The following is a 15562-nucleotide window of genomic DNA, read 5'->3' as shown; positions in this document are numbered from 1 at the left end:
GCGCCCCGCCCACTCTGGCCCGGAACCAATCGCCTCCTGCGCGCTCGGCCACTGGCTCGGGACGCCACTGGCCAAGAGTGACCGGGGGCGGGGTCAAGGGGTCGCGTGGGGATCTTCCCCACCGCGCCGCGGGCGCGCTCAGCTCACAGCTGTAAAACGCCTGGAAACCTGGAAATGCGGAAAAATCAGCCTTTCTGTGTCCACCCGTAGATTGCAGTACGCGAAACAGGAAAAATGAGGTACACGTGGCACGCCTTGACTATCTGAAGTCACTTGGGCTGAAAATGTCATTAATTGTAACAGACTTTGGTCACGTTGTCTGGTTTGTTGCTTTTAAATTGGAACCCATCAAGCTGGGTGATTTTTGTAGGTTTCATTTTTTAATGGTCCTATTTTTTTGGATTTCTGAGGGTCTTTAAAATCTGTCTATCTCAATCCCTGGCTTCACCTTTTCTTCCCTGCATTTTTTTTAGTCCTTGGCACATAGGGTTACTAGTGTGTTTAGCAGAATTCTATATTCTTTTCAAATTTTTCCTATTTGACAAGGTTACAGCCATAAAAATACCAAAATGTCAACGGATTAACTTCTACACTTCTCTCATGTTTTCTGTGGCTCTGCTGCCACAATAGTGGAGGAGGGTAGAATGAGTAAATAATTTATGATACACACACCAGAATGTTATTCGTCATCCAAGGAAGATACTTGAAGACATACTATGAAATGAGCAAACTGTACAAACTGCTTTTGTGGGTGTGTTTTTTAAGGATAAATGTTTATTTGTGCTCAGAAATGTCTAGAAAGATGTACAGGAGACTATGGGTATTTGGGGAGTGAGAACTAAACTTTCTTAATGTTCCTCAGAATTTTTTTTTTACACCAAGCATGAATTCATGTCAAACAATATGGCTTAGAATGAGAATCTAAGCCCACAAGACACCCACTTCTGTTGGCAGAATAGTTTGATAAACCAGGTTGGGGGCAGGAGGATGGAAGGGAGAAACGTCTTCATCTGCCGTCCCCAGAAAGGGTGTGTCTGAGTAACAACAAAGGTGACTAAACTGTTTTAGGAGGAAGAGATGAGATTTAGACTCACCTAGAAGGCTTGTTAAACTGCAGGTTGCTGTGTTTTCTGACCCAGTCTGTCTGGGAGGGGAATCCAGAAATTGCATTCCTAACTTATTCTCAGGTGGCGCTGTTGCTGGTCTGGAACCTAACTTTGAAAACCTCTGACTGATGGGTGTTTTTCATGCCCAGTGAAGCATGCAAGCTGGGGTCAGGAGCTGGAGCTCGTTAACTCAAAAGAGGTGATGGGGAGAATGTTCTAAAAAGAAATGTGCACTGGGGTCAGGAGCTGGGGCTAGTTAACTCAAAAGAGGTGATGGGGAGAATGTTCTAAAAAGAAATGTGTAGGCTAGGAGGCCTAGGCAGGGGCCAAGAAGGGACTGATCTAAGAAGGAGGAGCTCTCCCTGCTGGGTATTTCTGTTCCTGTTACTTTGTGGGATTTTAAAATCCTCCCATCTCTTCTGACAATCTGCATTTTCCTCTGATGCTCAGTAGGGAGTACTCAGCTGTGAGGATGACAAAATCCTGAGATGTAATTAAAGGGTACAGTCAAAGCAGGACAGGTACCAACTCAGGCACATCTGGGTTACACTTTATTTACATATTTCCACCCTTGGACTCTAAGGCATCCTCTACCAGAGATAGTTCACGTTTTATATTCTATAGAAAATGCACATTTTTGTAATTTTGCTGTGTGTACTTATTAGTATTCTCTAGATAACTGGCTCATGCTAGACAGTTGCATAATTGTGCAAATGGAGGCCAAAGGGCCTTTGCCCCAAGGCCTAAGTTTCTTCGGGTTCCAGGATACTAGAGTCAAATTTCAGTTCTAAAGGTAAGAACTTGCAGTGAGGCAGCCAGGGATAGAAAGATTAACTCTGGGACAGGAGATTGGGCCTTTTTTCAGATATCAGACAAAGCCTGGGCAGTAGAAAGGCTTTGTGCCCTGCAGGATTAGAGGACCCCTGAGGTCTGTTCCTAGTGTTGCCCTCACACTGGGCAAGGGAGCCCCTGGGCCTGGGCTCCCACACTTTAGAGGGCCCCGTTCCCCCCTCCTCAGGCCACATCTCTTGTGGAGGAGCAGAGTCTGTGGAACCAAGATGCTCCCACCCAGATCCTTACCCTTCTTTCTAGGACAGGGTTTGGGAATTTAAGTATGATCTTGAACTGTTTTGTGTTCTAAAGCAGGATGCCTCAGCCTCGGCACTAGTGACATTTTGGGCTGGATAACTCACTGTGGGGGCCCATTCTGTGCATTGCTGGTTTAGTGGCATCTCTGGCCTCTATCCACTAGATGGCTCATAGTGCCTCTCTCTCCCCAGACAGTGACTAACAGAGTGTCTCCAGACATTGCCAAACGTTTCCTGAGGGGCAAAGTTGCCCCCAGTTGAGAACCGCTATTCTAGAACTCATTGAATAGCCAGGGCTTGTGGATTTCCTGTCCAGATAGTCCTGGGCCTGTTTCCAGGGCTGGGGAAAGAAGGTAGAAAGACCAGGGATAGGCGCTGGCTCTCACCTTCCTACACAGAACTCAAGGTAGTCCAAGAATTCCAAATTGAAACTGCCTTCCAGGTCTTTATGAAGATATATTTGTTAAGGCAGAAGGAGAGGATATGTTTTATTTAGCTTTTATCTTGATTTATAACATTTACATATGTAGTACACAGGATGAGGGCCTCCATTTGTGCTCTTGCCCCAGTCTTGTGTTAGGGCAGATCTGTTCCTTTCGACCTTGAGATTCCCTGATCAAATGACTTTCGGGTGCTCCTACCCCATAATCTGGTCACCGAGTTCATGTGTTTCAAACTGGCGTGTGGCCAGAGGACTCAGCCAGGTAATTTTGAAAAGTTCACTGTTGTTTCAGGCCCATCCCATTGAGAGTCATTATCTTCAAGACATCAAGAGAATCCTACAGTAGCTTGGGTTGTCTTGAGCCATGGAATGTGGCCGATCTGACAGAATGGGGCATGGGTGATCCAGAGAGATTCTGATTCTGTAGGAAATGATGAGGGGCAATAGGTGCCTCAGGTCATACTGCAGCCTGTGCAGATGACTAAGCGGCTTACAGTGCAGTGTGTCAGTCTGGCATTCCTGAGATGAAAATCGGTGTTTGGGGGACCTCTGTAGTTAAGAGGTGAGCATGAGGGACCAGAAGCCCAGTCTTGCATTTCCACTCTTGTCATCTTACCTCCTCTTCCATTCTTAGGATTCGTTCTTCTATTTCCTCCTTCATCTCATCTTTCTCTTTTCCTAAATCATTTTTTTTCTTCTGTGACTCAAGGCAATTTCCCCACTACACCTGCAGTAATTCTCCTTAAATATGTGGCTTTCTATTCATCTCCTTCACATCACATGTCGCGATTACCACCTAGGCCTTTGCTTATGAAAAACCTGTGTTTATATGACTTGTAGGGAAATGGCAGAACTAGGGAAAATTTTAAAGTACAAAGAGAAAGAGATGTTTTTTTAATACTAAGAAACAAATGCACTAATAACTAGAAAGCAAATGAGAAACAAAAGTGGTATTAATTAGCTAGGTCTACCTGCAAATATTCAACCTTAGTAAGTCCCTAAAACTGAATGCTATTACCCATAAGCACGATAAGATTATATCACAGACTCATGAAGTATCTGAGGCAGTTTTGAAAGTTGGAAGTGGAGAAATGTAAAAATAAATTTAGGTTGTTAGTAAACAGGAGTGAATAGTGTGAGATTAGAAGTTTGCAAACTCTAACTGAGAGTTAGCTGTATATTTAATCACAGCAACACATGTTGTATGCTGTGTTTAGTAGATCCTGCCTGGGCTCTGGCTCACTCTGGCCTACTGTATCTTCTTGGATATTCTCTCTTGATCTCAGCTGTAAATCAGAGGCACCTGGGCTGGGTACAGTGTTTGTCAGCCCATGCTGCTCATTAGAACCATCTGGGAACCTTTTTGAAAATTCTGTGCTTGGGCTTAATTATATTCAAATTATATATATTTAAACTCTAAGTGCACATTACATTGCTGTAAAACATAAAAAACTAACAGTGAATTTCCCTGGAAATGGGCTGCTTACCTTGGCACTTGTCATCATCACATTGTTGCTGGGCAGCTGCATCTGGGGAGAGCTCTTGACTGACTGGGAAAGAATTTGTGATCAGGTTGAACAAGTGCCAACAGGAAAGAAAAAGTAGTAGGAATGTCAGCAGCCATGCAGGCAGTGGAGAGCAAGGAAGAAGGGAGAATGGGAAAGTTCACTGAACTCCTCCTTGGCATAAGGCACATCCCTTGCTAACTCCTTAAGCCAGGGTCACCTGGTGTCCAGTATCCACTTGTGTGTGGTGTGGGAATCATATCCCTGCAACCCCAGAATTTAGGGGAGCAATGGAGCACTGGATGGAGTGAGTTTGTGTTCTGAGAACTTTCCAAAACAAAGAGAGAAGACTTTCCGGCAGCCTGCCTAAGGACTGTGATCCAATGGCCGCAGTTCCGTCTCGGGTGACCCGGTCAACTGAACGTGCAAAACCCTCCCTACACAGAGGTTCCCACTGCCGCTTCCCTACTGGTCTGAATAGGGAGAAAAAAAGGTTTGTGCTTAAGATTAGAAGGTGGAATGAAATAGCAAAGAGGCAAAGACACTTACCAACTGGAGGTGGATGTTGGTGAGTTCTTTAGTGTGAAAAATAGTTCAGAGATGAAGTGCAGCAAGCAACTTTATTTGGTAAGACTGTACACACTCAGGAGTGTGGGTGACCTCAGAGAGGAGCTGCACTTAAGGGTTTAGGGTTTGGGGTTTTATACGGCCTCTTGGGTAGGGGTTGGTATAAGGCATGATGTATACAGATGATTAATAATTACTTTGAATTTTCTCTTAAAAATAGTTAAGATCACTATGTTAATCTGGATCTTGGCATTCTTTACCCACATAGGTTCATTTACACTCAGGAGGTCTATCTCTCATCCTGGTTACAATGTTACTGAACTGATAAGGGGCTGGAAGAAAAGGAAGAACAGCATATCAATTAAGTTAAAGAATAAACTGGGCCTTTTTCACAGGCTTAAGTAGATTTTATGATGGCATGACCCTTGTCCCATTTCTCTGCTCTATCTCAACATGAAGAAAAAAATGTTTTGTCGAACAGGCATAACCAGGTTTCTTTTACGTGTGGTCAAAAGCACTTTCTAACTTAGAGCTGAGAAGCCACCCAAAAAGTTTTAGCAGGGGGTAGCATGGTTATGTTCATATGTGAGAATTACTCCTAAGATATCTGAATAGGTAGATTAAAGGAGGTAATCCACTTCTAGGAATTTACCTGAGAAAAACAAAATCCCTGATTTGAAAGATATATGCACACCTATGTTTATTGTTGCATTATTTACAATAGCCAAGATATGGAAGCAACCTAAGTGTCCATCAGTAGATGAATGATTAAAGATGTGGTACATATACACAATGGAATATTATTCAGCCATTAAAAAAAAATGAAATCCTGCCATTTACAACAACATGGCTGGATCTAGAGCATATTATGCTCAGTGAAATAACCCAGGCGGAGAAAGACAAATACCATATGATTTCACTTATTTGTGGAATATAAAGATAGTAAAACAGAATGAACAAAACAGCAGTAGACTCATAGACAGAGAGAAGTGACTGGTGGTTACCATGGGGGAGGGGTTGCAGTGGGTGGGTGGGGAGGGTCAGGGGAATAAAGGGGCACAAGAATTTGCAATCACAGTATAAGTTGGTCACAGGGATAGAAGTGCAGTGTGGAAAATATAGTCAATGATTCTGTAACATCTTTATTAACATAGTAACTGTACTAGTGGGGGTGAGGATTTAATAATATGAGTCACTGTTGAACCACTGTTGTACATTTGAAACCAATATAAGATTGTATATCAATGACACTTCAATAAAAAAAGGGTGTGAGACCAAAGGCCATTTGGGAGATATGATAAGGTCCTGGTCTAAAGCCATTACTGGGAAAAAAAAATGGGAGACAGTAATGGAAATAGAACCTCAAGCCTCAGACAAACTCAAGTGCAGAGTGAGGGAGAGGGAAGGCAAGAGTAGCTCCCAGGTTTGGGGCCTGGGTGACTGGGTGGATGGTGGTGCTGTTTACAAAGGAAAGCAAGTCGAGGGACAGCATCTTCAGGATGGGGTACATCTGGGGTGCCAAAGGAACCTTGAAGTGCCGAACTGGAAATGTCCATTTGGACATGGTCTGAACCGCAGGGTCCCTTCTAAGTCTGGAGTCTGTATCAAACTTAGCACACACGCTATTTAGATTTGTAAAGAAAACTTACTTATGTGTTCCCTCTATGGGATATAGTTTTCATGATCTTCTCTCAGTCTGGGTGGGTAGGAGTTGGGTAAGACTTAGATGCTCAGTGTTATCAATGATGTTATCAAGTCCATCTGTTTTCAAAAATCTCTTGAGAATAGTGATTTGCAAACTTTAGCATACATTCGAATTAGCCAGAAGACTTGTTAAAACATTGCTGGGCTCCACCCCCCAGAGGTTTTTCTTAAAAAAAAATAATAACAACTTTATTAATATATAGTTTATATACTATAAAAAATTAACCCATTGTAAGTATACACTTCAGTGATTTTTTTTCTGTTTTAGTAAATTTATGTAGTTGGCCACCATTACATAATGCAGTTCTAGAACATTTCCATCAGACCAACAGGTTTCCTCATGCTGGCTTTTGCTTAATCCCTTGTCCACCCCAAGCCCTAGGCAACTACTGATCTGCCTTTTTCTCTATAGATAGATTTGCCTTTTCTGGACATTTCTTATAAATGGCATCATACAATATGTAGTCTTTTGCATCTGGCTTCTTTGACTTAGCATAATGTTTTGGAGCTTAATCTATGTTGCAGCCCATATGGGTAGTTTGGTGTTTGTTTTTTTTATGTCTAAATAGTATTTCATTGCTTGGATAGAGCACAAATTGTTTTTCCAGTCACAAGCTGATGGACATTTGGATGTGTCATAGGTTAAACTGTGTCCCTTCCAAGCCTCCTCTGTTGAAGTCCTAATCCCCTAATCTGTTGAAGTACTTTGGAATGTGACCTTGTTTGGAAATAGGCTTTTGTAGATGTAATTACTTAAAATCATACTGGAGTAGATGGATCCCCTAATCCAATATTACTAGTGTCCTTATAAAAAGAGGAAATTTGACACAGACAGGCACCCAGAGAGAACACCGTGTGAAGATGAAGGGAGAGATCAGGGTGATGTTTCCACAAGCCCAGAAGCGCCCGAGACTGCTAGCAGATGCCAGGATGCTGGGAGAGAGAGGCATGGGGCAGATGGTGCTCACAGCGCTCACTGGAGCCAACCCCGTGGACTCCTTGGTCTGGTGCTTCTGGCCTCCAGGTCTGTGAGACAGTCCATTTCCATTATTTAAGCCACTCAGTTTGTGGTACTTTGTTACAGCAGCCCTAGCAAACTAGTACAGGATTATTTCAAGTTTTTTAATATTCCCAATAAGAACATAAACATGCCTGTCTGTGTGGACATACAGTTTCATTTCTCTTCCTTGTACTTTTTTAACTTTCAACTGTTTTAACAACAGCCAAATGGTTTTTCAAAGTGTCTGCATCATTTTACATTCTCATCAGCAACATACAAAGATTCCACTTTCTCCAGCTTCTCTTTAGTGCTTGGTACTGTCTTTTTGATCATAGCCTCTTGCATTCCTGATTTTGTAATTTGTGCATTGCTGTCATTTTCTTGGTCAGCCTAAGTACTGCCAATTTTGTTAATTTTTTTCAAAGAACCAACTCTTAGTTTCATTGATTTTCTCTATTATTCTTCTGTTCTCTATCTCATCGATTTCCAGTCTAATCTTTATTATGTCTTTCCTTCTTCCTACCTTAGGTTTGTTTTACTTTCCTTTTGTCTAGTTTCTTAACTGTGGTGTTTAAAACTATAAATTCCCCTTTAAGCATTGCTCTAGCTGTACCTATAACATGATATATTGCATTTTTGTTTTGATTCAGTTCAAAATACTCTTTAATTTCTCTAGTGATTTCTTTTTTTGACTCGTGAGTTACTTTAAATACTTCCAAATATTTGGTGATTTCTCAAATTTCCTCCTGTTGTTGATTCCTAATTTAATTCCATGATGAATTAAAAGAACATACTTTGTATGATCACATTCCTTTTAAATGTATTGAGAATTTACTATTTAAATTTGTATTTTCTTAGTAGTTGCTCTTTTTGACCAAGAAATGAAACAAAGATCCTGGTTGGGTTAAACAGACCAAGTCTTGTTCAGGGTGTGTTAGGACTACAGTCCAGGAGACACAGATTCAAGATGCTTACATTGTGTTCCGCCAGAGTACAAGATGGAGGAGGTTCATAAAGGCAGAAACTGCTAAGTTAAGGAAAATTACATGAATTCTTTGTCAAGAACTGACTGGTGCTGGCAAGAGGTAAGGGTGCTTATTAAGTGAGGATTGGGAGGGGGAAATCTTAGAATTACAAAGTTACAGTTTTCAGCTGGTATTTTGAAAAACTACAAGGTCACAGTCAGCAGAACTCAGTCACTTGATCCTTTAGACGTGGTTTAATACAGTATAAAGTTCAAGTTCATACTGGAGTGAGGACATGTTTGGCCCTGTCTCAACAGAGGCTGCCCAACTCCCTTTTGGAAAGTCTGACAAATGTGACATCATCTTGATTCTAATATGTTTACACTCTACAAATTACAACATTTTATGAAAATCTAGTCGAGATTAATACCAATTCAACTGTGGTAAAATATAGAAACTTCACTCCAGTTATAGCTTAATTCTCTCCCCTCTTCTTTGTATTATTATTGTTATATGTATTATATATATGTATGTGATATAAGCCCCACAATACAGTATTATTATTATCGCTTTACACAATCTTATGTGTTTTAAAGAGGTGAAGAAATGAGGAAAATATATTTATGGAGTCTTTTATATTAGCTCACATATTTGCTACTCCCAGTACTTTTCATTTCTTCCTCTGCATTCAAATTGCCATCTGATGTCACTTCCTTTCAGTCTTAAGAAATTTCTTTATTATTTCTTGAAAGGCAGGGCTGTCATCACTTCCACTGTCCGTGCCACGGGGCGTGGCATCCCCCACTGTGGCAATCAGGTGAGTCCCCCTCGGCCTCAGCAGCACAGCTGCCAGTCTTCACGGCCTGTCCCACCCTGGCAGAATGCCCACAGCCATGGGGCCAAAGGAGATGGAAGCAGTCCTAGACGAGAATGCTTCAGACAGCCACTGTCCCTGCTCAGAGTTCAGCAGTTTTTCAAGCATAAACACTTCCCAGATTGTCATATGCCTTTGGTCAATTTCCTGAGCTGAAATAGTTGTTTTCTTCACAGTTGTCTAGCTCCGTAGTTGCTTCCTGGGGAGAGGATTTGCTGATCTTTTCACACTTGGCCGTAGCCAGAAGACGGCTTCCTCCCTGTGTGGTTTTGATTCATTAGACCTAGGGTGTGGCTGGAGAATTTACCTTCTGAGGGGTTCTCAGGTAGTAGCGGTGCTGCTGGCCCAGGGACCACATTGCGAAAACTCTGCTTTACATTAACGCAGTCTCTTTTAGATGATAAAACAGTTTTCTTAGATACGATTCCTTATGAGCATACATTAAATTTATTTTAAAATTTTTATTTTACTTGCTGCATGAGAATAAGGCATCAGATAAAGGCAGTTATGAGATTTCTTTATGGTAGAAACTTCTGATGGAAGTAAAGGTGACTAGATGTTGTTAACATTGGGTTTAAGAAAGGCCTGTCAAGTGAAATATTATCTGTTCAGCAACAGCCTGATGGTCAGCAATTCCGGTGATTCATAACAAGACAGTGCAGGTAAAGTGCCCACTGGGACTCATAATTTCATCAAAGTCCATGAGAGAATTGCTCCATTATTTTACCATAAAGGTTAGACACTTTCCAAGGGAAGTTGTTAATATCCCAAGCCCCAGAGGTCTTCTCTAGACCGCCTTCCTCAAACGATAATTTTCAGTCTCACTGGTAAATGCTGAGTATGCTCCCATTCTTGCTTCTGGGCTCCAGTGTGGACCCTGGACAACTAGTTGGCAGAGGTTAGGCAGCAGTGGAAGAGGGCACTTGCTATCCATGTGGTGTCATCTGGGTTCTTGCTAGCTTCTGCTCTAGAGCACTGGTCCACTCTAGCTCTGGAGTGGTGACAGCTGTGGTGTGACTGGTCCTACCACTTTCATCTGCAGTTCTGGCCACTTGCCTTTTGTCACATTTGCATTGTCCCCAGGCTTCTGCTGGTCAGCCAGTCAACTCGGCTCTTTCCTATACCAACACTGGGGTCCACAGGAAGTTCAGGGGACCCTGAGTAGTAGGCACAGGCCACGTGATGTTCTTGGACATCCCTATCCTGACATCTCCCTACACACCCAACTGCCCTGTCTCGGCGCTATGTGGAAGTGTCACCACATGGACCCTCTCCTAGACTTTGATCCTCCTCTGCCACTATTGCATGAAGAACTCTAGCACTCCTAAAGTTCTCAAGATCTTCTGTTCCTATCTAGATGTTTCTTTCTCAGCCTTCAGAACTCACAGGGAGAAAAGAAGTGAGGACCCACATGGCTTGTATCACTTGCTTCCTGTACAGCTCTATCCTTTTCCGTCTCTTCCCACAATACTGAAGAAACAGTGTCTCACTTTCTTGAACTCAGGGAACCTTGAACCTGCATCAGAACCCCTTACGGGGCTTGTTAAGGCACCAGTGACTCAGCCCCATTCCTAGAGTTTCTGATCCAGCAGGTCTGAGAATGTGGATTTCAAACAGGTTTCCAGAAGATGCCGCTGCTGGTCTTCTCACCACACTTCAAGAACCATTGGTCTACCTTCCACCCTGATTTCTTGGCACCCATGATTTATAGTAAAATTCTATAATCTTTTTATAAGGCTTGACTTTGGATTTATTAATGCATGCTAAGGTACTTAGAAAATCCTTTTTTCTCAACAGAAGGTTTCCAACCATTATCTTTTAAAGAGGGGGTGATTCTATAGTTTATTGTCCAAATTGGGACAAATGTTTGGTGGTATAATGGATTGATATTAATAATGATATCTAAATGTCTAATCAAGATGTAAGTAGAGTTGTGATCTCTCCAAGGCTTTAGGGGAGACTCCTTCTGTGGTTGGTTTTTTTTTTTTTCTTTCATTACAACAACAGTAATGGTATTATACACAGCAGTAATACTGTACAGCAGTATAACAGTATTGTAAGTCCTTTTCGGTTCCCGGACCCCAATTCCAGTGTGTGTGTGTTGGGGGGGTCTTCCCACACACAACACCAAGCAATTCTCCAACACCAGCAGGGCGTCTGAGAACTCAGTTCTGACACATTCTGCCAGGAGACAGCACCAGATTCCCCAGGTTCAGGGCTCCGTCCTACAAGACTCCCCCCCACCTCCCACTCCAGACACTGGTCGCAAGTCCCAGGCAGTTACCTGTGCCTCTGACCTACCGGCTACAGATTGGAGGCTCCACAGCCTCCCCCTTGGGTTCAGTTAATTTGCTAGAGCAGCTCACAGAACTCAGGAAAACACTTACGCTTACCAGTTAATAAAGGATACCGTAAAGGATACCAGTTAACAGCCAGATGAGGAGATCCATAGGGCAAGGTCCCAAATAAAGGAACTTCTATCCTTGTGGAGCTTGGGGACTGGCTCAGTGGCACGTGGACACTTTCTCATTCCCCAAGCATGGAAGCTCTCTCTCCAATAAGAAGCAGGGATCCAAGGGAGCATAAGCTCTTCCCAGGGGTTTTTGTGAGGGCTTCATTGCACAGTCATGATTGACTAAGTTATTAGCCATTGGCTGATTCAGCCTCCAGCCCTGCCCTTGGGTGGGGCCTGAAAGTCTCTCATTAACATGACAAGACACCCATTTCACCTTTAAGACTCTGCAGTGCTTTCAGGAACTGTGGATGAAGACCAAATACACCTGGGGAATACTTGGTCATCTGAATGATCAAATATGTATTTCTTATGGCTCATTATATCACACCTTCCTTGACTCTCCTATCTTCTCGTGGCTCCAGGCCTTTTTTGGCTAGTGACTGCATCACTCCAGTCTCTGTCTCTTTAGTCACATGGCCTTCTTCCCTGTGTGTATGTCTGTGTGTCCTCTCAGAGGGATACCGGTCATTGGGTTTAGGGCCCACCCTAGCCCAGTGTGTCCTCATCTTAACTGTCTGCAAAGACCCTGCTTCCAAACAAAGTCACATTCACAGGCACTAAGAGTTAGGACTTGAACTTACCTTTTGGGAGAGACATAATTCAGCCCACTACACCTGTGGATGGACATATGGATGTTTTCAGTGATTTTCTATTAGAACAGATGCTGCATATTTTTTTATGAACTGGTGTATTCTTATTGGACTGTGAAATGCCTTTGAAATACAAATTCCTAAAAGTGTAGGCACTGCATCATAGGTTTCTGCCAAATTGAGCTTCAAAAAGTTTGCACTTATTTCCACGCCTACCTCAGTGTTTGTTTTCTTACAGCCTCACCAAACTTTGTAATACCAGTGTCTTTATCTACCAATCTGAGAGTTGAAATTTTAATTTCATTTTTAGTTCCCATTTCTTTGCTTATTCATGCAATCGCACACTTTTACATGTTTTTTAACTCTGTAAATCTGTGAATTGCTAGTTGTTTCTCTTCCCTTTTGAACTGCTGGTCTGTTTTTTACTTAATCCTTTTCAGAAGCTTGAAGCACTTATTTTTTAAGTCACCTTCTTTGCTTTGTTCTCTCACTTAAATGGAACATGATCTTTTACACAAACTTAAACCAAGAGATTGTGTGAAAATATATATCTACAATGAAGGGATATTAACTTCTCAGTGTTGAAATCTCTGATGCAGTTGTGATGTATGGATAACATCTAAAGAGATTATGGTGTCTGTGGTGGGTACAATTTCTGGACAGACACACACAGCCCCCCCCCCCACATGCACACAAAGGGTTGAACAGTTACATCAGAAATGAGGTATGTTTGAAATATGTCAGTGAGTGGGACTTTATATGAATCTGTGAGAAGGTAAATGTCCCTTTCTCTCTTTTTAAATGAAAGGGCTTCAGTTGGATTATTGAACTAGTGATAAATATCCAACAGGCTGCCTGTCCTTCCTGACTTTTGCTTCCCAACTGAAGAGTCATTTAGTTCATAGTTAAGAAAAGCAAGTTGCTAAATGGTGGAAGCAACCTAAGTGCCCATGGATGGATAAACAAAATGTGGCATATACCTGTAATGGAATATTATTCAGCCTTAAAAAAGAAGTTCTGACACATGCTACACATGTGAACCTTGAGGAACTTATGCAAGTAAAATGAGCCAGGCACAGAAGGACAAAACACTGCATGATTCTACTTATATGACAGACTTAGAGTAGTCAAGTTCAAAGACACAAAGTAGAATGGTAGTTGACAGGACTGAGAGGAGGAAGAAATGGGGAGTTACTGTATACTGGGTATGGAGCTTCAGTAGTTTTTTTTTTTTTTGGTATCATTAATATACAATCACATGAGCAACATTGTGGTTACTAGATCCCCCCCCATTATCAGTTCCCCACCACATACCCCATTACAGTCACTGTCCATCAGCGTAGTAAGATGCTGTAGAATCACTACTTGTCTTCTCTGTGCTACACTGTCTTCCCCGTGCTGCCACCTATATTATGTGTGCTAATCATAATGTCCCTAAATCCCCCTATCCCTCCCTTCACACCCATCCTCCCCAGTCCCTTTCCCTTTGGCAACTGTTAGTCCACTCTTGGGTTCTGTGAGTCTGCTACTGTTTTGTTCCTTCAATTTTTGCTTCGTTCTTATACTCCACAGATGAGTGAAATCATTTGATACTTGTCTTTCTCCGCCTGGCTTATTTCACTGAGCATAATACCCTCTAGCTCCATCCATGTTGTTGCAAATGGTAGGATTTGTTTTCTTCTTATGGCTGAATAGTATTCCATTGTGTATATGTACCACATCTTTATCCATTCATCTACTGATGGATGCTTAGGTTGCTTCCATTTCTTGGCTATTGTAAATAGTGCTGGGATAAACATAGGGGTGTCTTTTTGAATGTGAGAGATTATATTTGGGTAAATTCCTAGGAGTGGAATTCCTGGGTCAAATGGTATTTCTATTTTGAGTTTTTTGAGGAACCTCCATACTGCTTTCCACAATGGTTGAACTAATTTACATTCCCACCAGCAGTGAAGGAGGGTTCCCCTTTCTCCACATCCTCACCAACATTTGTTGTTTGTCTTTTGGATGGTGGCCATCCTAACTGGTGTGAGGTGATATACCTCATTGTGGTTTTAATTTGCATTTCTCTGATGATTAGCAATGTGGAGTATCTTTTCATGTACCTGTTGGCCATCTGAGTTTCTTCTTTGGAGAAGTGTCTTTTCAGATCCTCTGCCCATTTTTTAATTGGCTTATTTGCTTTTTGTTTGTTGAGGTACATGAGCTCTTTGTATATTTTGGATGTCAACCCCTTATCGGATATGTCATTTATGAATATATTCTCCCATACTATAGGATGCCTTTTGTTCTACTGATGGTGTCCTTTGCTGTACAGAAGCCTTTTAGTTTGATATAGTCACACCTGTTCATTTTTGCTTTTGTTTCCCTTGCCCATGGAAATATGTTCATAAAGAAGTTGTTCATGTTTATATTCAAGAGAGTTTTGCCTATGTTTTCTTGTAAGAGTTTTATGGTTTCATGACTTACATTCAGGTCTTTGATCCATTTTGAGTTTACTTTTGTGTATGGGGTTAGACAATGGTCCAGTTTCATTCTCCTACATGTAGCTGTCCAGTTTTGCCAGCACCAGCTGTTGAAGAGGCTGTCATTTCCCCATGGTATATACATGGCTCCTTTATTGTATATTAATTGACTATTATGCTTGGGTTTATATGTGGGCTCTCTAGTTTGTTCCATCGGTCTATGGGCCTGTTCTTGTACCAGTACCAAATTTCAGTAGTTTTTTAAGATTAAATTATTTTATTGAAGCATTGTTGATATACAATCTTACATTCATTTCAAATATGCAACACAGTGGTTCAACAGTTACCCATATTATTAAATCCTCATCTCTACTAGTACAGTTACTATCTGTCAACATAGGAAGATGTTACAATATCATTAGCTATATTCTCCATGCTGTACTTCTATCCCTGTGACCAGTTTATACTATGATTGAGAATTTTTGTGCCCCTTTATTGTCCTCACAATCCCCACACACCTACCCCAACCCCTCCCTCAGGGTAACCACCAGTCACTTCTCAGTATCTATGAGTCTACTGCTGTTTTGTTCATTCTGTTTTGCTTTGTGTTTATATTCCACAAATAAGTGAAGCCATATGGTATTTGTCTTTCTCCACCTGGTTTATTTCAATGAGCATAATAAGCTCTAGATCCATCCATGTTATTGCAAATAGCAGGATTTCTTTTTTCTCTGTGGCTGA

General features: G+C 41.8%; 1 long non-coding RNA gene across 1 annotated transcript in view; it reads left to right on the top strand.

Moving 5' to 3' along the window:
* The first annotated feature begins 107 nt into the window (after positions 1 to 107).
* Positions 108 to 15562, top strand: part of LOC130684135 (uncharacterized) — a 118187-nt gene continuing 102732 nt past the window's right edge. Inside the window, exon 1 of the long non-coding RNA XR_008998292.1 lies at positions 108 to 239. This is a non-coding gene — a long non-coding RNA (uncharacterized LOC130684135). The remainder of the gene's footprint in view (positions 240 to 15562) is intronic.

Source organism: Manis pentadactyla, chromosome 1 (assembly GCF_030020395.1).
Source record: "Manis pentadactyla isolate mManPen7 chromosome 1, mManPen7.hap1, whole genome shotgun sequence".
NCBI classification, from domain to species: Eukaryota; Metazoa; Chordata; class Mammalia; order Pholidota; family Manidae; genus Manis; species Manis pentadactyla.
This window is presented reverse-complemented; position numbering and strand designations above follow the sequence as displayed.